We start from the raw sequence: 24,812 nt of genomic DNA, 5'->3' as shown, positions 1-24,812 counted from the left end.
ACACCTTTTGATACCTCTCCCACAAAAGGTCAAAATTGCCATATAAAATAAATTACCTTATAGAACAAGAAAGGATCATTCAATTTATTCGAAATTTCGCAAATCTCAATATTTGTATTAATGCTAGGTCTGGTGCGAAAATGAACAATATCGCCTTACTCCATCGAGGTCAAAATTAAAAATTACTCCCACAAAAGGTCAACATTTTGAAAAATTATAGCTATTACAATTGCGAAATAAGCACACGATTCTCTTGAAATTCTGCACATCCCAATATATTAATTAACAAAAGATCTGGTGTGAAGATGGGATACATCGGTCACCTCCTTCCGGTACTTCCCCCACAAAGGGTCGAAGTTTTGAATAACCAAAACTATCATAAAATCCGAATTAAGCATCCATCAAGCATCATATTTCACACATCCTATTATTTCTACTTACACAAGATCTGCTGTGGAGATGTGATATATCGGTCCATTCTCTTTGATACCTCTCCACAAAGTCTCAAAATGTTGAATATCAATGGCACTCATTAAATGCGAAATTAATATCCGCTTCCATTCAGACTTAGTACATCTCAATATTTCCATCAACACAAGATCTGTTACTAAAGGCGATAGAGATGGCACCATTACTTCTTAAATCTCCCTCACAAAGGGTCAACGTTTTGAATAACCCAAACGATTATAAAATCCGTAATAAACATCCGGCTCTCTTTATATTTCTCACATCCCATTATTTGTACTAACACAAGATCTGCTGTGAAGATGGGATATAACGGTCCACTCCTTCTGGAGCTTCCGCCTCAAGGTGTCAAAATTTTGAATACTCATAAAACGTGAAATTAACATAAGCTTCCATTCAGACTTGGTACATCTCAATGTTTCCATCAACACAAGAGCTGTTATAAAGATGGTAGAAATTGGACCATTTCTTCTGGTACCTCTCCCATATAGGATTCAAGATTTGAAAAACAAAAAGCTCAAAGAAAGCGAAATAAGCTTCCAACTCTCTTCAAATTTCACACATAGAAACATTTTTCCTAACACAAGATCTGCTGTGAAGATGATAAATATCTGCGAAGGTACCAGAAGGGGACCTCGCCCACGAAGAGTCACAATTTTCAATACTTATATCTGTCATAACTTGCGAAACAAGTCGACGATTCAGTCTTAGGTTACATAAGAATTTATCAATATTGGCCAACTGCTTCGGAACCTCCCCCATAAAGGATCAAGATTATGAGTAATCATAACTCAAGGCTGGGGCTATAAATTTGTCGGCAAAATCGACTGATACTGTTTTACTTGTTGCAGTAAAATATCCTTTTTTAATTTAGACCTTTTGTGCGGAGAGGGAGAGGGGGGGGGGGACAGAAAGAGTGGACCGATAGTGCCCATCTCCGAACTCGATCTAAGTTTAATAATATTCCGTCCAAACTTGGTGCGCACCCACCAGCCAGGCAGCCGACAGGACGGACATTGATAGATCAACTCCAAATGTCCTGAAACGGATTTTTCCAAATAGACATAGGATTATTTCGATGAGGCACGTTTTTGTCGTATCAAATGACATATCCCATCTCTCTCCGTATGGCTGAGGGTATAGAAATCTCCTTAGAAACTTCCTTTCACAGTTCAAGATCTTAAAATACGCTATATTTTTTCAGCAAAATTGTCCTGAAAATCAACCATTTACAGAAAAAGAACCATCAACGCTGTTTTCAATAAGAAATGACCCATCTGAGCGTCCTTTAATAAAAAAAATATCCTTAAAAGCATCATTTCTTCTAGAATAGAAGTCCTTAAATATCCAATTATTATATTATAGAACAGTAAATTTCTTTTAGTAAGGTTTCCACAGAAACATTAAAGTCCTTCCAAAAGGATAATTTCTTCGATAAAATAAAATGTCTTAGAAAAGTTATCATATCTTCACGATATGTTCCGCAGAGTAGCAGTTCTTAAAATAAAACGACCCTTTTTTATAGTTAATGATCTGCGGAGTAGCAGCATTCTTTCTTGTAGAAAAGAAGTTACCCTCCTTCTTCAATAAAATTTAAGAACACTTTTCTTAAATAATGTATCCTTGAAAGCATATTTTTTACATGGCTCCTTCCTCATAGAAATGGAGAAAATTGTGTTCCACGAAGAAGTTCTTCGAAGAGAAAAAATTCATAAAAGGATAATTTCTTAGATAAATTACCTTTTCTCATCGAAATCGAAAGACCTTTAAAATCGCACTCTTTTGTAATCACCTTTTATAAGAAAAGATATTAATTTTTAGACATAAAGTATTCAAATTAGTCCTTCTCAAAAAAGACACCAAAAGGGCCCTTTGAAAAAAAGGGTCCTTCTATTAATTCTGTTGTAGAGGTGTCCCTCCTTCTGTCTGGCTGGCTAGATGGGGCGCTCGATAACTCTCGAAGGGGATCCAAACTTGGTACATTGTAATATTATTGTCAAACATAGATCGAGTTCGTAGATGGGCAATATCGGTCTACACCTTTTGATACCTCTCCCACAAAAGGTCAAAATTGCCATATAAAATAAATTACCTTATAGAACAAGAAAGGATCATTCAATTTATTCGAAATTTCGCAAATCTCAATATTTGTATTAATGCTAGGTCTGGTGCGAAAATGAACAATATCGCCTTACTCCATCGAGGTCAAAATTAAAAATTACTCCCACAAAAGGTCAACATTTTGAAAAATTATAGCTATTACAATTGCGAAATAAGCACACGATTCTCTTGAAATTCTGCACATCCCAATATATTAATTAACAAAAGATCTGGTGTGAAGATGGGATACATCGGTCACCTCCTTCCGGTACTTCCCCCACAAAGGGTCGAAGTTTTGAATAACCAAAACTATCATAAAATCCGAATTAAGCATCCATCAAGCATCATATTTCACACATCCTATTATTTCTACTTACACAAGATCTGCTGTGGAGATGTGATATATCGGTCCATTCTCTTTGATACCTCTCCACAAAGTCTCAAAATGTTGAATATCAATGGCACTCATTAAATGCGAAATTAATATCCGCTTCCATTCAGACTTAGTACATCTCAATATTTCCATCAACACAAGATCTGTTACTAAAGGCGATAGAGATGGCACCATTACTTCTTAAATCTCCCTCACAAAGGGTCAACGTTTTGAATAACCCAAACGATTATAAAATCCGTAATAAACATCCGGCTCTCTTTATATTTCTCACATCCCATTATTTGTACTAACACAAGATCTGCTGTGAAGATGGGATATAACGGTCCACTCCTTCTGGAGCTTCCGCCTCAAGGTGTCAAAATTTTGAATACTCATAAAACGTGAAATTAACATAAGCTTCCATTCAGACTTGGTACATCTCAATGTTTCCATCAACACAAGAGCTGTTATAAAGATGGTAGAAATTGGACCATTTCTTCTGGTACCTCTCCCATATAGGATTCAAGATTTGAAAAACAAAAAGCTCAAAGAAAGCGAAATAAGCTTCCAACTCTCTTCAAATTTCACACATAGAAACATTTTTCCTAACACAAGATCTGCTGTGAAGATGATAAATATCTGCGAAGGTACCAGAAGGGGACCTCGCCCACGAAGAGTCACAATTTTCAATACTTATATCTGTCATAACTTGCGAAACAAGTCGACGATTCAGTCTTAGGTTACATAAGAATTTATCAATATTGGCCAACTGCTTCGGAACCTCCCCCATAAAGGATCAAGATTATGAGTAATCATAACTCAAGGCTGGGGCTATAAATTTGTCGGCAAAATCGACTGATACTGTTTTACTTGTTGCAGTAAAATATCCTTTTTTAATTTAGACCTTTTGTGCGGAGAGGGAGAGGGGGGGGGGGGACAGAAAGAGTGGACCGATAGTGCCCATCTCCGAACTCGATCTAAGTTTAATAATATTCCGTCCAAACTTGGTGCGCACCCACCAGCCAGGCAGCCGACAGGACGGACATTGATAGATCAACTCCAAATGTCCTGAAACGGATTTTTCCAAATAGACATAGGATTATTTCGATGAGGCACGTTTTTGTCGTATCAAATGACATATCCCATCTCTCTCCGTATGGCTGAGGGTATAGAAATCTCCTTAGAAACTTCCTTTCACAGTTCAAGATCTTAAAATACGCTATTTTTGTTTCTTAAAAGTGGTGTTTCTTACGAAAATATATTCATAAAATGACTTCAAATAAAGGACCTTTTCTCAAAGGGAAAGCAGCTCAAAGGTATTCATTCTTACACAAGCACTCCTTAAATGTACTCTATCCTAAAAATATGCTTAGAGAAATTGGTGACTGCATGACCAAAAAAAAAAATCTTTGCTTTTTTGCGGAGAGGATTTCTATAATGACTCTTTTGGGAAGTAGGATCCCCAAAGAAGGTTACAAATTTTCGAAATGAAGCCAAGAAAAGGAATCCTTAAAATATAAGATGCTTCGATAAATTCTATCGTAGAGAAGGACACCGAAAAATAATAATTTTTATAGAAACCGTCCATACATTATGCCTTTCATTTAAAAGGCTTCCTTTGAACATCATTTTTGCGAGGTACCAAGAAGGACCTTCTAAGAAAGCTTCATTTTTATTCTGGAATTTTTTAAGGCCCCAAAACTGCACAGACTTTTCCTCCAAACGACCAAGCCTACCCATTTCAATGCAACAGGAATAGTTCGATTTTCGACAATGCCTTAAAGCTATCGACGAATATATTGTTATGCCTAATTTGGCAGCTGGGTCCTAAAATTTCATTTGTTGGCACTTAAACATAATACACCGGGAGCTTTCACATTCAATGGCATTCCCATGTATTGTATGTATGTATGTCTATAGGCTATTAAAGCCTTCAGACTTCATTTCATTGATATGACTTTTAAATAGCCTTAAAAAGGGATTCCGTATTTATGTCATTGCCTGCCTGCCCGGCCGTAATTGTTATTCATAGCTTCTTTGTGTGGCTGTGGCGGGAATGTAGAAATGTTAATGTCATTGGAGTATTATTTAATTTTCAAAACATGTCTCCATACGCACGCTCACACACACACTCGCACACACACGCACACATATTCTAAGGGACAGGAACACCCAGCTTTTTTATGACATATTCGAATGTTATTTCCTATTTTTATTGTATTTTTAACTTAGTCGGGATGAACACCATATGATGTTGTTTCATGTACTTTGCCTTCTTGGAATAACCCCTCCGGACTGTTGTTACTTTCTTTTGGCTAACTTTTGTTTTGGGAAACAAATGATGTCTGATCCTTTGAGGAAAAAAGTTTTCTCCAAACCCAACACATATAAAATTGTAATAAAATTTGAAATAAAAAGCAGTTCACTCACTCGTCCGCCGGGTTAGCTAGTCACAGTCAGTCGTATAGTTTATGTTTATGTTACACTTTGCTGTACTAATGACTATTTTACAAGAAGGTTATGTTTCTTTGCTAGTTTCCCCAAAAACTTTTGCCATTTGGGTTCATTTTCATTTCCTTGTTTTTTTTTTCTTTTTGATGATTATTAGATTTTTATATAAAAGGATACCATTTGAATTTTTATGAGTTAAAGCTAATAGAGGCAAGGCATCTGGGGTTGGCTGGAACATAGTTTGCCACGAACAATTTTCTCACCACCACTTTTAGCTCTTGGAGCACTTGAAGCAGCATTGATTTAATATTCGGGCAAAATTTCCTATTAACTTCATTTTTTTTTTTTTAATATTCTGTAAATATTCAATGCAACAATCAATAAACTTCATTTTACCTCGAAATATTGAATATTCTATCAAGTTTTGTCTAGAAAAGTTCTTCTGCAGCGTCTTCTTTGTTTTTTTTGGCAACTTGGCAAGCAAGGCGATTAGCATTTCCAACAATTCTGTCTTAAGACTCTACTGCTCACAACTGACTGCTGTGATGGTGGTCGTTCGTCGCGCCCTCAGTTTAGTCTGCTTGTCGAACAAACTTAGTTTGCTATTCATGCAATTTGTTCGACTAGACAAGCGAGAAAAGATTTTCAAGAATTGATGCTGGTTTTTCGAATGAAGGAGTTATTAAAAAGTTGCAAACACGTAAAAGAGATTATATTCCGGCAAATGTTGTTTCTCCTTGATCCCCAAGAAGACAACCGGGTGTTATGGGGGGGGGGGTTGTTAGGATGAAATGCAACCGAAAACTTTAATCAAGTTGAAACTTTTATCAAACTCAGGTTGGGTTTTGTGATATTAGGTGATAAGTTTTGTTCTGCATAATGCATTTTGTGGTAAGGTAGGAGAAACAAACCAAAGGATTTCATGGAAAAAAAATACTGTATTTCTTTACGAATGTCCTCTGTACAGATACCATAAGGTGTTTGTTATAGAAGCCATAGAAGAGCAGAAGGTCTTCTTTTATGAAGAAGGTCTTCTTCTTCATACAAGACCAGAACGTCTCCTTCATAGAAGACCAGAAGGTCTTTCATATAGAAAACCTTCCATGAAGAAAGCCTACAGGTATTTTTCATTGAAGACCCAAAGGCCTTCTTCATAGAATACCCAAGGACCTTCTTTTTAGAAGACCTCAAAGTCTTCCTTATAGAAGACCAGATGGTCTTGTTCACAGAAGACCAAAGGTATTCTTCATAGCTAACCGGAATGTTTTTTTCATAGCTGATCGGAAGGTCTTCTTCATAGAAGACCAGAAGGTCTTCTTCATAGAAGACCAGAAGGTCTTCCTCATAGAAGACCAGAAAGTCTTCTTCATAGGAGACCAGAAGGTCATCTTCATGGAAGACCAGAAGGTCTTCTTTATAGAAGCCCAGAAGGTATTTCTCAAAGAAGACCAGAAGGTCTCAAAGAAGACCAGAAGATCTCAAAGAAGACCAGAAGGACTAAAACGTCTTCTTTAAAGAAGAGCAGAAGGTCTTCTTTATAGAAGTGCAGAAGGTCTTCTTTATAGAAGTGCAGAAGGTCTTCTTTATAGAAGTGCTGAAGGTCTTTTTTATAGAAGAGCAGAAGGTCTTTTTTATAGAAGAGTATAAGGTCCTTTTTTTAGAAGAAAATAAGGTCTTCTTTATAGAAGAGCAGGAGTTCTTCTTTATAGAAGAGCAGAAGGTCTTTTTTTATAGAAGAGCAGAAAGTCTTCTTCATAGAAGACCAGGATGTCTTCTTCATAGAAGATCTTCGGGTCTTTCTTAAAGAAGACCTGAAGGTCTTCTTCATAAAAGACTCGAAGATCTTCCTCATAGAAGACGAGGAACTCTTCTTCATAAAAGACCAGCTGGTCCTTTTTACAGAGGGCCAGAAGGTCTTCTTCATAGAAGACCTTCCAGTCTTCTTCATAGAAGAACTTCCGGTATTCTTCATAGAAGACCTTCTGGTCTTCTTCATAAAAGACAAGAAGGTCTTCTTCATTGAAATCAATAAGATCTTCTTCATAGAAGACAAGAAGGTCTTCTTTACAGAAGGCTGGAAGAAAACCGGAAGGTATTCTTCTTCAGAGAAGACCAGAAGGTCTTCTTCTTCATAGAAGATCAGCAGCATATCCGACCCGAAAGTCTTCTTTTAGACGTCCAGAAGATCTTCTTTAGTAGACCTTCTATTCTTTATAGAAGACCGGAATGTCTTCTTCATAGAAAACCAGAAGGTCTTTTCTTCTTCATTGAAGACCAGAAGGTCCTCATCTTCTTCATTGAAGACTAGAAGGTCCTCTTCTTCTTCATTGAAGACCAGAAAATCTTATTTCTAGAGGACTCTGTAGAGTTCCTTATGAAGCTTCTCTTTGGAAGACCACAAGGTCTTCCTTACGGAAATGCTATCCAGAAGGTCCATCCTTCCTTTTTCAATCCCTAATATTTCTCGCCATGCACACATTGCGCCCCTACTTCCCTCCTCTCTCCCTCCCCTCTCCCTCCATGGAATATATCCCAAAATTGTAATTACTTCGTTTTCTACACAAAATCTACCACTGACAGTGGCAATCCCTGCAAAATGTCAAATTCAAACAGATTCCGCATATCACATGACCATGCATGTAATTTGCCTTTTAGTCATAATGCTACGAACTGGACATTTAATATCCCCCCTTTGTATGAGTGTGTGTGTGTAGGTGTTGTCACGGATACCATATGGCATTGCGAATAGGACACAAAATTAGTGGAGAATATAGACGGACGGCTATGTGCATGGCTGGCTGGGCAACAACAATGTCGGACATTTACGAGTGGACAAACAATTTCGCGTATTTGAACAATTTTAAAACAATTACATTTGTTGGGACATTTTGAGCACAGTAGCTTTGCCAAACCATCCAACCAACCGACCATCTCGTCTGTAGATGTTTGATGAGGTGGTCTAATTTTATGGACTGAGCTCTGTAACATTGACTCTGTGTGTGGTGTGGGATGTCATGGAAACGCTGTGCTGTAATGAAATCCTGGAAAAGCACCCACAGAGAACGCTAGCTCACCCATGCTTATATGCAATTACAATGATTTTGTTTTAAGCGGGAACAGTTGTTGCTGTTTATAACTAACGGGAACTGGATATATTTGGTGACCATCAAATGCAAAATTTCCATTTAATACTTATTTAGATGAACCCACCCGAAAGTGGGTGGGTGTATGCTCGTGGATAATTTTGAAATGACGACACGTTCGTGTACATATTTAAACAGAGCGGATTTCGTTTCACATAATGAAGAGTTAAATTAGAAAATGTTGTAACTATGCTTCCCACCATTCAGGTTGGCTAATACACACAGCAGAATTCTTCCAATTGTGTTGTGTTGATTATTCAATGAAATGTATTCCAGGTAAAACTCATTTCCAATGAATTTAATTTTGGAAATAGCCACCATTTCGAGTAGCTGCCTCTAAACATTGGCAACTATCCAATGAATCCGCACATTTTCCTTTACTCTTTGCCAATTTTGATCAACGTAGCAGGCCTTAAAATTCCAAAACACTAATCGTAAAGATGCATTGCCATGGCTTTTGCCATTTTCCTCGTAATGTATGAATGAAACAACTTTGAGTATGTCTTTTTTCTCCGGAAGGTAATTCTTCGCATCGTGATGTACTGTGTGTGAAATCTATAAAAAGTGCCAAACTCGGATTTTTTTGGTCTGTTGTTTGTTCTGCATTAACTTAACTATTTTTCTGGCAATTTTTCGCCTCAATAGATTTTATTAACAGAAAGAGATAGGGAGCGAGAGAGAGAGAGAGAGAGAGACATTGGAAGGGGAGATGGCAATGGGGTGTGAACAGTGTATTATTTGGAAAATAAAAGAGGAAACTAGTCTGTTTAAATCTACGCTGCCAGGATGCAAGTAAATCTATGCAGAAGGTGAATGATAAAACGGATATGTAGTCCCGAACACTGGTTCAAATTGAGTGCGTCATTAAGTTACGGAATATTCCCCTAAATGAAAATCTATGACTTCCAAGAGACAAAAATACTTATTTTTCTACAGAAGATTTTTTGAATACTAATTAAGTCATCTACTCTACAACCAATACGGTCCTCAACTCTTCTTCATAGAAAACCAGAAAGTCTTCTTATTCTTCAGAGAAGTCTAGAAGATCGTCTTCTTCATAGATGACCAGAAGGTCATATTCTTCATAGAATACCCGAAGGACTTCTTCATAGAAGACCTGAATTTTTTCTTCATAGAAGACCCAAAGGTATTCTTCATAGAAGACTCGAAAGTCTTCTTTAGAGACGACCCGAAGGTCTTCTTCATAGAAGACCCAAAAGGTCTTCTCCATTGAAGACCCAAAAGGTCTTCTCCATTGAAGACCCAAAGGTCTTCTCCATTGAAGACCCAAAGGTCTTTTTCATTGAGGACCCGGAGGTCTTCTCCACTGAAGACCCAAAGGTCTTTTCCATTGAAGACCCAGAGGTCTTCTTCATTGAAGACCCAAAAGGTCTTCTCCATTGAAGACCAAAAGGTCTTCTCAATTGAAGACCCAAAGGTCTTCTCCATTGAAGACCTGGATATCTTCTTCATAGAAGACGCGAAGGTCTTCTTCATAGAAGACTAGAAGATCTTCATCTTCATGGAAGACTAGAAGATCTTTTTCTTCATAGAATACACGAAGGTCTTCTTCACAGAAGACCCGAAGGTCTTCTTCACAAAAGACCTGAAGGTTTTCTTCACAAAAGACCCGAAGATCTTCTTCATAAAAGACTCGAATGTCTTCTTCATAGAACACTCGAAGAACTTCTTCATAGAAGACCCGAAGGTCTTCTTCATAGAAGACCCGAATATATTCTTCATAGAACACTGAAAGGTATTCTTGATAGAAAACCCGAAGGACTTCATCACTTTTTATAGAAGGCTCGAAAGTCTTCTTCATAGGACACTTGAAGGTATTCTTCATAGAAGACCAGAAGATGATCTTCGTAGAAGACCAGAAGGTCTTCTTCATGGGGGACCAGAAGGTTTCCTCCATGGTGGACCAAAAGGTCTCCTTCATGGAAGACCAGAAGGTATTCTTAACAGAAGACCACATAGAAGACTCGAAGGTCTTTTTCATAGAAGACCCGAAGGTCTTCTCTATAAAAGACCCAAATGTCTTCTTCATAGAAGACCCAAAGGTCTTCTCCATAGAAGACGAGAAGATGCTCTTCATGGTGGACCTTCTGGTCTCCTTCATGAAAGACCAGAAGGTCTCCTTCATGGATGACCACAAGGTATTCTTAACAGAAGACCACAAGGTACTTTACAGTAGACGACCTATATGGTCATTTACATTACGGTAGATTACCAATGAGGTCATCTACTCTCCCGTAGACGACCAATATGGTCATCTGCTCTACAGTTGACGACCAATATGGTCATCTACTCTCCCGTAGACGACCAATATGGTCATCTGCTCTACAGTTGACGACCAATATGGTCATCTACTCTCCCGTAGACGACCACTATGGTCATCTGCTCTACAGTTGACGACCAATATGGTCATCTACTCTCCCGTAGACGAACAATATGGTCATCTACTCTCCCGTAGACGAACAATATGGTCATCTACTCTCCCGTAGACGAACAATATGGTCATCTACTCTCCCGTAGACGACCAATATGGTCATCTACTCTCCCGTAGACGACAAATATGGTCATCTACTCTCCCGTAGACGACCAATAGGGACATCTACTCTTCAACCAATAAAGTCTTCTATTCCACAGTAATCACCTTGCTTGCCATTTTTTCGTTGTTAAGCCACTGTGCAAAAATTCCTTGGTAAGGGCTGGAAAATTGGCATTGTTCCGGCCGGTGCCCATTCCATAAACCCTGTTGATAGTTTTTGGCATAACACCATCCCAATTTTAAGCTACCGAAACTTTTTTGAGTATTCACGTTTTTTCCTTGTTTCTTGGCCTTGCACTAACATGTGAAACGCAACACATCCACCGTAGATCCGAGACAGCAGTAGTAGCCGGTAGTATCACAAAAAATACCAGCAACAACAACCACATCACAACATTAAAAAACGAAAGACAATTTATTAAAAATATATCGTAAATGACAGGAAATTGCCGTAAAATATTGCCTAGATAAGACGAAGACGAAGACGTAGAAAAGCTCCAAGTGCCAAAATAGACCAACCGACCGAAAATAAGCCATTCCAAGCAGCATCATATAAGCTAAGAATTTCCTTTTGTACTTCAAGCGGGAACAGTTTATCTATTCCACATAAAAAACGGGAGGTTTCTTTTATATTTTTGAATTTCTTCTTTGGTGTTTCTTTCTATTCTGGAATGCAGAAAAAAAAGAAAATGAAAACAACAAAACACCGGCAGTCATAAAATATGATAAAGGACATGCCAATGCAATGAACCAGTGAATGCTGGAATGGTCATGAAAAAAGTTAACTAAATATGTAGTTGCATGGAGTGGTAACATTCCGGAGAATAGAAAATGGGAAACCATTCTTTGCATGGGAGACGGAATTTTGATTGGAGGGGAAGAGAGAATTTAAGGGAGATTTTTGGTTCAACTATTGTTTGTTGGAGATTTTCCGTATTTAATCCGTAGAAGGTTTTGTGAAACTCTTCTCTTTATAGATGACTTTGGAACAGTGAAGACCTTCTGTTTATAGAAGACCTTGTGAAGGCCTTCTGCCTCTAAATGATCTAGTGAAGGTCTTCTATATATAGAAGACCTCGTAAAGCCTTTTGTCTCTAGGAGACCTTTCGAAGCCATTCGGTCTATAGAAGACCATGTGAAGGTCTTCTGTCTCTAGAAGACCCTGTGAAGGTCTTCTGCCTCTAGAAGATTCTGATTCTAGAAGACCTTGTGAAGGTCTGCTGCCTCTAGAATACCTTGTGAAGGTCTTCTGTCTCTAGAAAAACTTGTGTAAATCTTCTACCTCTAGAACACCTCTAAAAAACCTTGTGAGGGTTTTCTGTCTCTAGAAAACCCTTTAAAGGCCTTTTGTCACTAGAAGACCTTTCAAAAAAACCTTTTAAAGGTCTTCTGTCTCTAGAAGACTTTGTGAAGATCTCCGGTCCCCAGAACACCTTGTGAAGGTCTTCGGTCTCTAGAAGACCTTGAGAAGGTCTTCTGTCTACAGAAGACCTTCTGTCTCTAGAAGACCTTATCAAGGTCTCTTGTCTCTAAAAGACCTTTCGAAGGCTTTGAAAAAAACCTTTTAAAGGTCTTCTGTCTCTATAAGACCTTGTGAAGGTCTTCTGTCCCCAGAAGACCTTGTAACGGTCTTCTGCCTCTAGAAAACCTTGTGAAGGTCTTCTGTCTCTAGAAGACCTTGTGAAGGTCTTCTGTCTCTAGAAGACCTTGTGAAGGTCTTCTGTCTCTAGAAGACTTTGTGAAGGTCTTCTGTCTCTAGAAGACCTTGTGAAGGTCTTCTGTCTCTAGAAGACCTTGTAAAGGTCTTCTGTCTCTAGAAGACCTTGTGAAGGTCTTCTGTCTCTAGAAGGCCTTGTGAAGGTCTTCTGTTTCTAGAAGGCCTTGTGAATGTTTTTTTGTCTCTAGAAGACCTTGTGAGGGTCTTCTGTTTCTAGAAGACCTTGCGAAGGTCTTCTGACTATAGAAGATCTTGAGAAGGTCTTCTGTCTATAGAAGACCTTGAGAAGGTCTTCTGTCTATAGAAGACCTTGAGAAGGTCTTCTGTCTATAGAAGACCTTGAGAAGGTCTTCTGTCTGTAGAAGACCTTGAGAAGGTCTTCTGTCTATAGAAGACCTTGAGAAGGTCTTCTGTCTGTAGAAGACCTTGAGAAGGTCTTCTGTCTATAGAAGACCTTGAGAAGGTCTTCTGTCTGTAGAAGATCTTGAGAAGGTCTTCTGTCTATAGAAGACCTTGAGAAGGTCTTCTGTCTGTAGAAAACTTTGAGAAGGTCTTCTGTCTATAGAAAACCTTGAGAAGGTCTTCTGTCCATAGAAAACCTTGAGAAGATCTTCTGTCTATAGAAGACCTTGTGAAGGTCTTCTGTCTATGGAAGACCTTATGAAGGTCTTCTGTCTATAGAAGACCTTGAGAAGGACTTCTGTCTATAGAAGACATTGAGAAGGTCTTCTGTCTACAGAAGACCTTGAGAAGTCCTTCTGTCTATAGAAGACATTGAGAAGGTCTTCTGTCTACAGAAGACCTTGAGAAGGTCTTCTGTCTATAGAAGACCTTCTGAAGGTCTTCTATCTATAGAAGACCTCGTGAACGCCTTTGGTCTCTAGAAGACCTTTCGAAGGATTTCGGTCTCTAAAAGGCCTTGTGAAGGTCTTCTGTCTCTACATGACCTTTTGTAGGTCTTCTGTCTCTACATGACCTTTTGAAGGTCTTCTTGTTCGATCGATCTCTAGAAGACCCTTCCAAGGCCTTCGATCTCTGGGAGACCTTGTGAAGCTTTTTTGTCCAAATAATCTCTTTTGAAGAAAACATCTGCTGAATTAAATGGCCTTAATAAAATATGTATCAGATTTTCGAAATATTGTCAATGACAGAAATTTTTTCCATTCTCACAAAAAAAAAAAAAATATTTAAATATTTTTATTGCCATAGCTATGCAATAAATACCAAAGCAATTCAGATCCATTTTTTTTATCAACTCTATTATGCGTTTTTCATTCGAAAATGAAATTATTCTCATAAATTCCGAAATCATTATAAATGAAATGTAAAATTCATGGAAAACACTCAAAACCATTTGAAATAACAGAGAACGCTGAGGAAGGATAATAATTCTTATTTTAAATACCGGAAAAAAGCGGAGAATCAACAATGTCAAAGCAGCACAAGGGGACAGACTTAATGCAAGTTCCTTTTTTTGCTTTTTTTTTGTAGTTATGTTTTTCAGGACTTCCAAAGAGCATGCTTAGCTTAGCGTTTTTCCCAAAAATGGATTTTGTGGCTTAGCACCAAAAAGACAAAACGCTGGCTCTCGCTGTTTTCTCGTTGCAAGCTTTGTTATCGTGTTGGACATAAATTTCTTGCAACTTTTAATTGAATTGCTGCAGAAGCGGCGGCAAAAGAGCGATGCGATTCTTGGTTTTGTTAGCAGTTAGTAGTCAGGCCACCAAGCATAATATGAGTTTAGTGGGGAAGATCAGAAACGTATTTGTGTGTGTGCGTATGACTGGCTTTTTACCACAATTGCTAAATACTTTATTCCATTTCGTTTGGCTGTGAATTGTGAGAATGCTTTGCCCGTTTGTTTGCCCCTTTTTATGAGAGTGCGAAAAATATTTTTCCATTTAATCCTGGCTGCTTATATCATATTGCCTTATTGTTTGTTTGCTCAGCTTTCTATCTCTTGGCAAAAAAACAAAAAACTTCTCTAGTTTTAAGAACTCATAACATTATTAATTTCTGAAAGTGAATTTATTGTTCTCGTTTAGCCACTTGAATGTATAATTACACGGAAAAACCAACAAACATTCATTCACTTGCAGGCACACACGCACACACACACGCACTCATAAAACAAAGGATTATTTTTATGAATTACTGCAGCAGCAGCAGCAGGAAAACTTTTCTTTTGTAGTTTTTATATTTTTTTCATTTTGTGATATATGAAATTGTTATCAACTTGCTGGCGCTATAGCTGTGCATTGTGGTTACGAAAATGTTGTAATGATCTGTTGAAGGTCCTCTGTCTCTAGAAGGTCTTGTGAGTGTCTTCTGTCTCAAAAAGATCTGTGAAAGTGTTCTCTCTATAGAAGACATTGTGAATGTATTCTAGGTATATAAGACCTTGGGAAGCTATGCCTAGCAACAGCTTGCATAAATGGTAATGTAAACAAACTAATTTTAGGCTTTATCAGTTGATTGAGAATAATGGGTCATTCAATAAAAAAATAACGAAGGAAAATAACGTCAAATGAAAAAAAAAAAAAAAAAAAAATAGCAGGGAATACGAAAAAATCCTAAATTTTGGCAAAAAAAAAAAATTCAAAATGTTTTCAGTGACAATGAAATACGGTCTAGAATATTTCTACCTTTGCCTCTCCTAAAAAAAATAAATACATAAACTTCATTTGTAATATAAAAATTTCGAATATAATTTTCTCAAAAAAAAACTATTAAACCTTGATACAGGGTGAGATAAAACTGAAACTGCAACCAACTTCAGACTGCTGTCATTTCTAAGCCACTTATCCGACAGCTGTTAAAAATATTCCAGTGATAGTCCATTATATTGTTTACAAGCGTACAAAAGCATTTTGGTGAGAATTTTGCAGAAAAAAGCTATTCGTGATGGAATCCAATGGTGATAGTGTGATTTCTTTATATTTGGCTGGAAAGCCAGAAGTGGCTATTGTTGGAGCACTCCAGCATTTAAATGTGAATAAATCCTTTGTGTCTCGTACCATCGCTCGTTACCTTGATACAGGTAGCGTAGCCCACAACTTCAGCAGAAATGGTTCGGAAAGTAAAAGTATGGTAACCCGCGTCGCAGTGGCCGAAAAATGTCTCGTGAGCTGAACATATCGCAATATTCCATTCAGCAAATTTTGAAAAATGAGCTCGGGGTAAAGCCATTAAAATTCCAAAAAGTGCAAGAACTTACACCGCAACAGAAAGAAAATAGACTCAAAACTGCTAAAGAGTTACTTCGCTTGGCCGGTAAACTGCCGAAAACATTCGATGTCCTGCAGTTTGTAAACAAACAAAATGATCGTTCGTGTTCACTTGCCAAAGAGGTCAGCTGAAAATGTGCACCTTCGGTTGGCCACCAGAACTCAAGCGCCGGCCATGGTGGTGGTGTGGGCCACCATAACAGCAGATGGTCGCTCTCCGCTAGTATTAATCGACCATGGCATCAGAAGAAATGTATTAAAGCCTTGGGCACGCAAACATTTTGGATGCAGACCTTGGACATTCCAACAGGACTCAGTACCATTGCACTCAGCACGCGCCACCCATGAATGGTTACTTCATTTCCAGCGCACAATGGCCACCAATATCTCCAGATACCAATCCGTTGGACTATCGAGTCTGGAGTATTTTGCAATACAAGGTTGGCACTAAAAACTACCAAAGTGTCGACCACCTTGAGCAAGCGCTTCGCCGAGAATGGGCCAAAATACCGCAGAGCAACATTCGGACAGCGTGTGACGGTTTCATGGGCCGTTTGAAGGCCATAATTCGTGCCAAATGTGACCAATTCGAACAAATCTAAACTTATTCTAAAAGTTGATGCTATTTCCGACATTTTTGGCTTTCATTCAATACAATTTAAAAAAAATGTAAAAATTATGGCATTTGACTTTGTTGGAGTTTTCATTTCCGGCGAAGCGCTTGCTTGAGGTGTTCGACACCTTGGTATTTTATAGTGTCAACCTGGCTTTTCAAAATACACCAGACACAACGGATTGGTATCCGAAGATTTTGGTGGCCATTGTGCGCTGGAAATGAAGCGAGGAACCTCATTTTGTAACCATTCTTGGGTGGCGCGTGCTGAGTCCTGTTGGAATGTCCAAGGTCTGCGGCCTAAATATTTGCATGTCGAAGGTTTTAATACACCCTCCACAATTTTTTTGCAATAATATTCGGCATTTATTCTGTTGCCACTGTCGATTAATACTAGCGGAGAGCGACCATCGGCTGTTATAGCGGCCCACATCATCTCCATGGCCGGCGCTTGAGTTCTGGTGTTCAACCGAATGTCTATTTTCTTTCTGTTGCGGTGTAAGTTCTTGCACTTTTTGGAATTTCAATGGCTTTACCCCGAGCTCATTTTCCGATATTTGCCAAATGGAATATTACTATATGTTCAGAACACGAGCCATTTTTTGGCCACAGCGACGCGGATTTCGATCTATACTTTTCGAACTATTTCTGCTGATGTTGCTCTTTTCTTCCGTCCACTTCCTTGACCTCGGGTTACGCAACCAGTATCACGGCAACGAGACATAACATATTTATTCACATTTAAATGCTGGAGTGCTCTAACCACTTGTGGTTTTCCAGCCAAATATAAATAAATCACACTATCACACTCGAATTCCATCACTAATAACTTTCTTCTGGAAAATTCTCACCACAATGCTTTTGTACGCTTGTAAACAATATAATGAGCTGCCACTGGAATAATTTTAACAGCTGTCGGACGAGTGGCTTAGAAATGTCCGCAGTCTGAAGCTGGTTGCAGTTTTTTCATCTCACCCGGTACATCTGTCGGAAAAATCGACTGTTACTTTTCAACTTGTTTGTTTTTTTATTTACTTGATAACCACTGTTCCCAAGCGATTCTATCCCCTTTCCACCAACAAATAGTACTTGTGCGTATGAGTTATATTAAAATCTCTAGCATTTGCCATATTGCATACGCACCAAATGCCCGTAAGCTAAGTTATGCTTTTGTTTGCATAAAATATTTTAATATAAAAATATATTAACACATTTTATTGAATTAAATACATTTCTTTCATTTTCAATATTTTAATTAATTAAATGATAGCCAACGGCAAATTGCTGTATAGTTTCAATAAAAAGGAATTAACTGAAATTAATTTAATTAAAAGTAAAATGATTTTGGCTAAAAGGAAAGCGTTTCAAACAAATATATCCTATTAAGACACCGAAACAAGATGTTGTGAGTTTGGTAACTTCTTCTTTGGAAGGAAATAAATTTAAACTCTTAAAAGCAAAATTTCGCCATTGGCCAAATTTCGGAATTATGAACATATAAAATTGTAGATTTTTACTATTTAAGGTATTAGAAAATTTATTTATGTAATTATTGTCGCTATTACTATTTTTTTATTTTAATTGCAATTGCATGTCTTTAATCAAATCGAATATGGCAACTTTTTATAGAAAAAAATTTCCTTCCTACTCTATTGTTTCAATGCCATCTTCGTCTTTCGCATATTTAATCGCAGAAAAATGCATTCTTGCATCTAAATAGTTCACAAAAATATTTATCAGAAAATGTTAAGGAGAGTTTGAAAAGACAAAAAAATCTATATGTCATCGTCTCATTGCCCTTATTCACCGTAACATGGCCATATCTCAGAGACTCGGTTTTTTTATGTATTTGAGTCAATTTTGAATAACCTAAAACAAATAAAAAAGCGACATAGTTCAGGCGGGCCGAACTTTTAACACCCTCCACCATTTAGAGGAACATTTTAAGAAAAAAAAAAAAAATATTCTTCGAAAAATACCTTTTAAATGAAAACCATTATTTGGGGGCTACACGAAGGCGAGGATCTGCATAAGTAGTTTTTGTCATAGCCTGCAGTACCAACTCCGAAATTTAAATATAAAATTTAAAACAATTCCGGTGAATAGTGTCGATATATCAAATATTGGGAGGAACCGTTATATGTGGGCTATGCGAACCGTGGAACTACACAGACAATTTTCTGTCGTATGTTGATGTATCCATTACGAACTTCAAATACGAAACTTTAAACAATTCCGGTGAATAATGTCGCTAAAATCATCAAAATACCGAACAAAGAAGGAACGAAGTCGTGGACCTGCATAGACGATTTTCTGTCTTAGGTTGTAGTATTCATTACGGACTTCAAATACGAAATTTAAAAATCATAGAAATACAGAATGTTCTTATAACTATAAGAAGATGTGGACCATTACGAGCTTTAAAGACCAACTTTGAGACAATTCCGGTCAATAATGTCTCTAAAATCATAAAATTACGAATATTAGAAGATTCCGATATATGGGGGCTATACGAAGATGTGGACCTGCATATGTAATTTTTTGTCCCCATTTTGTTTTTAGTACCCATTAAAATTTTCAAACACGAAACAATTGAAACAACTCTGGTAAATTATGTTGCTAAATTCAGCAATATACCAAATATTGGGAGGTACCGATATTTGGGGGCTATACGAAAAGGTGGATCGACATGACCTGGCCCATTTACGAAATTAACTGACAAAATACACATGTGTGCAAAATTTTAGCCTTCTATTTCAATTCGTTCGAAAGACAGCGTGATTACTACAAACAGACAGTAAGACACCGCTACAACGACTTAGAAATTTACGATGATATACTTTTTTGGGTCTAAAATGAGTATTTCTAGGAGTTACAAATGGAATGACCAAGTTCATATACCCTCCACAGTATGGTGGAGGCTATAAAAACTCTGATACATATGGGTTATACACCATCAAATATATCTTATTATACCAAGTAGATTAATATATTTTCTTCATGGGGCTGAGCTGATTATCTGATTTTGGAGAAGAAATCTCTGTTGATAAAAAGTCAGTCAACTATCACTTTCATAGTTTATGTTTATATTTACCAAAAGCTTTGCAAACAAGCTTACTACATGTCCGCCGACTTTATGATACCCTACACCACTTTGCTAATTTAGTAGAGCTGCGCAAAACAATTAAAAGTTTTTATGGGAGTATTCAATCATACACGCTATGATTATAATTATAATTTAAGGTTCAAAGGACTAAATATGTCGAAGCATTTGTATCTTTTAAATTCGGACTTGTATTGCCCATTTGGTGCACAATTAATTTGAAATCGGATAAAGATATATATGGGAGCTATATCCAAATCGGAACCGATCTCGATGGAATTTGACAAAGATATTTCTGAGCTGTATTTGATATATTTCCCTGAATATCGTTGTTACGGAGTGCATATTACGTGAGTGCTGTGGGTAACAAATATAACAAATCGGATGAACAATATATATGGGAGGTATACCTATATCTGAACCGATCTTCACCAAATTTGACATACTAGCTTCTAGACTCAATTCGGTCGTAAGTGCCAAATTCCATCCCATTTAGACAAATATTAGACGTTTGGTGCATAATAAAATGTAAATCGGACGAATTTATATATAAGAGCTATATCCAACTCTAAACCGATCTCGATAAAATTTGGCAAAGACATTTCTGGGCTATATTTGAAATATTTCCCCAAATATTGTTTTTGCGGATTGCATATTACCGCTGCGGAGGACAAAAATAACAAATCGGATGAACAATATATATGGAAGCTATAGCTATATCTGAACCGATTTCGATCAAATTTGGCATACTTATTTTTAGGCCTAATTTGGGTGTATATGCAAAATTCCATACTATTCGGGCTGATATTACACGTTTGGTGCACAATAAAAGGCAAATCGGACGAAGATATATATGGGAGCTATATCTAAATTTTGACCGACTATCTCCAATTTCAATAGGGTTCGTCCTTGGGCCAAGCAAATGATCTATGCAAATTTTCATCTGGATCGGGCAAAAATACATGGACAGTCGGACGGACATGCATAAATCGACTCAGAATGTGATTCTATGCAGATTATTATAAGATCATATAGATCTATCTCGTTTCCTTTTGCCTGTTACAAACAAATGCACAAAGACATAATACCCTGACCACCTTGTGGTGTAGGGTATAAAAATAGATAAAAAAAGGGAGAAAACAGAGATTATCAAAATTACTGATCAGTTTTAATGGAAGGACTGGGAAAGCCATTAACAAATAACTACTCACAGAGCCAATAAATAAGTACAAAAAGACAGTTGTGCCATATTCGGTATTTTGACAATTAAAGCCAAAATTTTGTGACGGATTTATCGGTGTCTTGAGATTGAACGGGCTCTAATTCCTGTGACAGAACATTGTATATGTAGGTCATATAACTCTAATATAACGGTACCATATTTTTGAAAGAAGAGTTTAAGTTTTGGTTTAGATATTTACAATAGATACCAACCACTCACTGAAGCAGGCAATTGTCTAAATAGGTCCACGTTTTCCTTTAACGCCAATATAGCGGTACCTCACGAATTTGGCGTTCTAATGACATTAGCCACATTTGGAACTACATTGTATTAAAGTTGTTATTTAGAATTTGTAATGGGGTTTATCTACTGTGGCTGAGAATAGTACTTCTGTGGCAAAACATTGTCTACGTCTTCCTATAGCCTCAATGTAGCGGTATTTCCGTTAATTTTGTATTCTTTCAACGATTTTTTTTTAAATCTACAAAAAATAGAAACACCTGTAGCAGATGATTATTTTGGGCTCACGTCTGGGTATAGCCCCCATATAAGAATGAAATGTTGAAATATTGATAACATTATCTTATTTTCTCTTGTTTGCATGGTTGAGGGTTTGAATTGGCCAAATGTGGGAAATAGCATTAAATTTTAGAATATGTTTGGATTAGTTCGAATTGCTCACCTTTGGCATGAATTATGACCTTCAAACGGCCAATGAAACCTTCACACGCTGCCCGAATGTTACTCTGCGGTATTTTGGTCATTCCCGGCGAGGCGCTAACTTGAGGTTATCGACACTTTAATATTTTTTAGTGCCAACCATGCTTTCCAAAATATTTCAGACACAATAGTCAAACCGATTGATATCAGGAGATTTTGGTGTCCATTGTGCGCTGCAAATGAAGCGAGGAACCTCATTTTGTAACCATTCTTGGATGGCGCGTGCTGAGTGCGATGGTGCTGAGTCCTGTTGGAATGTCAATTTTTGCGTACCCAAGGATTTAATACACCCTCCAGAATATATTCGCTATAATATTTGGCATTTATTCTGATGTCACGGCCGATTAATCACCCTGGCCGGCGCTTGAGTTCTGGTGGCCCACCGAAGGTTCCCATTTTCAGCTGACCTCTTTGGCAAGATTTGGCAAAATTCGATAGTTCACCACTTTCGGCCAAGCGAAGCAACTCTTTAGCTCTTTTGAGTCTATTTTCTTTTTGTTGCGGTGTAATTTCTTGCACTTTTTGGAATTGCAATGGTTTTACCCCCGAACAATATTTGCCAGCTCACAAGCCATTTTTCGGCCACTGCGACGCGGGTTTCGATCAAGTCGCTTCTTTACTTTTCGAACCATTTTTTCTGATGTTGCTCTTTTCTTCCGTCCACTTCTTGACGTCGGGCTACGCTACCAGTATCACGGTAACGAGCGATGGTACGAGACACAAAAGATTTATTCATATTTATATGCTGGAGTGCTCAAACGATAGACATTTGTGGTTTTTCAGCCAAATATAAAGAAATCACACTTTCACGCTTGAGTTCGATTACGAATAACTTTTTTTCAGGAAAATTCTCACCAAAATGCTTTTGTACGCTTGTAAACAATATAATGAGCTGTCACTGGAATAATTTTAACAGCTGTCGGACGAGTGCCTCAAAAATGACAGCAGTCGGAAATTGGTTGCAGTTTTTTTTCATTTCACCTTTTCATCATTCCAATAGCAATAGGTTTCACTGTAAATTTTTATGTGTTATTTTTTCCCCGACCATATTCATCTAGGTCATGACATTAAGCCATTGCCCGTCAGGTGGGTGTTAGATCATCCCGCATTTTATGAAGTTGGTAAATAAAAAGACAACAATCATCAGTGACAACAAACTCATTATGACAGAGCAATGCTGCTAAGTGTAAAATTCAAAACCTGACATTTAAAAATAAAACGAAAAACATTTTGTAATTTATTCGATTTACATTACAACACTTGAACTGGAAGTTCTACTAATTGCAATGGCAGTGGGTTGCGTTGCGTTGCGTTGCTCTTCAGCGTACAAGGATATTTGTTTACGACGGCAATGAGTGTATCTCCGTTTGGGATAATGGGTGGGATTTTAATGACAAAGACTTCCAAATATCACAAAAGTTGTAGGTGGTCCTGGAAATATACTTTAAAGTACTTTTTTAATTATTCCAACTAGTGTTACACCTGTCCAGTTATAATTATTTTAATTTTCTTTCTTTCGGATTGATGGCTTTGGATTAATGTAAAGTTATTTCTAACTAAAATAAAGTTTGCAGAATAATATTTTTATCCAATTTTTAATATTTCCGAATCATTTGTTCCTACCCCACCAAGTATTTCCTTTATTTTTTAGCATTTCTAGCATCCCACCCTAATACATTAATGTGCATTTTTTTAATATTCAAGTGCGAGTATACGCTCGCTCGCTCGCTTATATTTATTTTTGCATTAACACGGCTGGTTGATTATATTAAATAGCATTTAAACATTTTAAACAAACTCTCTTAATTATTGAGTGCAATTGACATGAAACATTATTTTTTGTAATTAAAATTAAAAAAAGAACGAGTTGCGTAGATACGCAGGTTTTTGAAGTGTGCTCAACAAATGAGGACATATGGTAATGAAAAGCTTAAACATTGAATTTTTAATTTAAAAACCAACATAAAACCCCAAGGAACGAACATTTGTTAAACTAGTGCATAATTCCGTCAACTTTTTCTGGCCCATTTCCACTAGGTCCATTCAAAATCACTCTAGCTTCCGAACGAAATCAACTAGGCTGATAACATTTTGTTGAGATACCTTATAGGGTTGTAAAATTTTTGGTATTGACAATAGACCATACAATTCACTAAATCTTTCTTAATTTATTTCCATTTTTATTTGCAGATTGTATTAAGCTGGATGCTGGATGCATATATGCTGGCAAGATGCTAAAGAAACACTGGAGACTATTGTGCTTTATGTTTTGTTGTAAATGCAATCATTTCTATATATTATTAAAGTCAAACAAATAAAGTGAGCATTATTCCAATTAAAACATCCAATTTGCAAGTAGTTTTATTTAACGCCTAAAAGTATGCTTCATAATATGAAATTCTTAGGTTAGCGAGTGAATTCATACATGGTTGGCAACACTGGAAATTACATGTTTTCAGCGCCATCTATTGAAACACATGATTGAAATATGGCATTCATTTTTCTAAATTTGATTTTTTACTCAAAAATCGGAGGCCAATAAAAATATATATATTTTTTAAATTAAATTTTACCAGTTTGCTTAACAACATAGTTGGTTGTCACTTCTTTGTTAATAGATTTTCCCTCAGCAATGTTCGACTAATATTGAATTATTAATGTAAAATAAAAAAGTTTTAAAATCTTAAACCATTTAATAAAAGTTCATGAAACCATTTTACCACGTTCTCATTAGCTGCTCAAATAACGATATGGTTTTCTCTCAGATTCAGTATTAAGAAATAAAATAATACGTCTTCCAATAATTGGCAATTTTTATTTCGATAGCAAAATTAACAACCTATTTTTTAAATAATTAGCATTGAATTTGATTCTGAACTTTTGAATTTTTTCTTAATTTCTTTCATTTGAATTATTAAAAAGACGAACTATTTTTGCAGAAATGTGGCTCCAGATTTTGCAAATTTTTGGACGAAACAAAATTGATTTTTCTCATTTCAATCATGTCGTCCAATAGATGGCTCTATAAACAGGTCTTTGCCAATGTTGCCAACCACTTGTTAAATTACGATTTGAAAGCATAACTTAAGGCGTAAATTAAAAAATCACTCCAATTTTTTTTTCT

At 37.0% G+C, this 24,812-nt stretch overlaps 1 protein-coding gene across 1 annotated transcript in view; it reads left to right on the top strand.

Annotated features, from left to right (window-relative positions):
* Positions 1-24,036, top strand: part of LOC101895295 (RING-type E3 ubiquitin-protein ligase PPIL2) — a 77,089-nt gene extending 53,053 nt beyond the window's left edge. The window contains exon 4 of the mRNA XM_005177423.4: positions 23,879-24,036. The gene's annotated coding sequence lies outside the window, so the exon portion shown is untranslated. The remainder of the gene's footprint in view (positions 1-23,878) is intronic.
* Positions 24,037-24,812: the final 776 nt, after the last annotated feature.

The sequence above is a fragment of the Musca domestica genome, unplaced genomic scaffold, assembly GCF_030504385.1.
Source record: "Musca domestica strain aabys unplaced genomic scaffold, Musca_domestica.polishedcontigs.V.1.1 8, whole genome shotgun sequence".
In the NCBI taxonomy this organism is placed as follows: Eukaryota; Metazoa; Arthropoda; class Insecta; order Diptera; family Muscidae; genus Musca; species Musca domestica.
The sequence above is the reverse complement of the archived record's forward strand: the minus strand, read 5'-3'. Positions and strand labels throughout refer to the sequence as shown.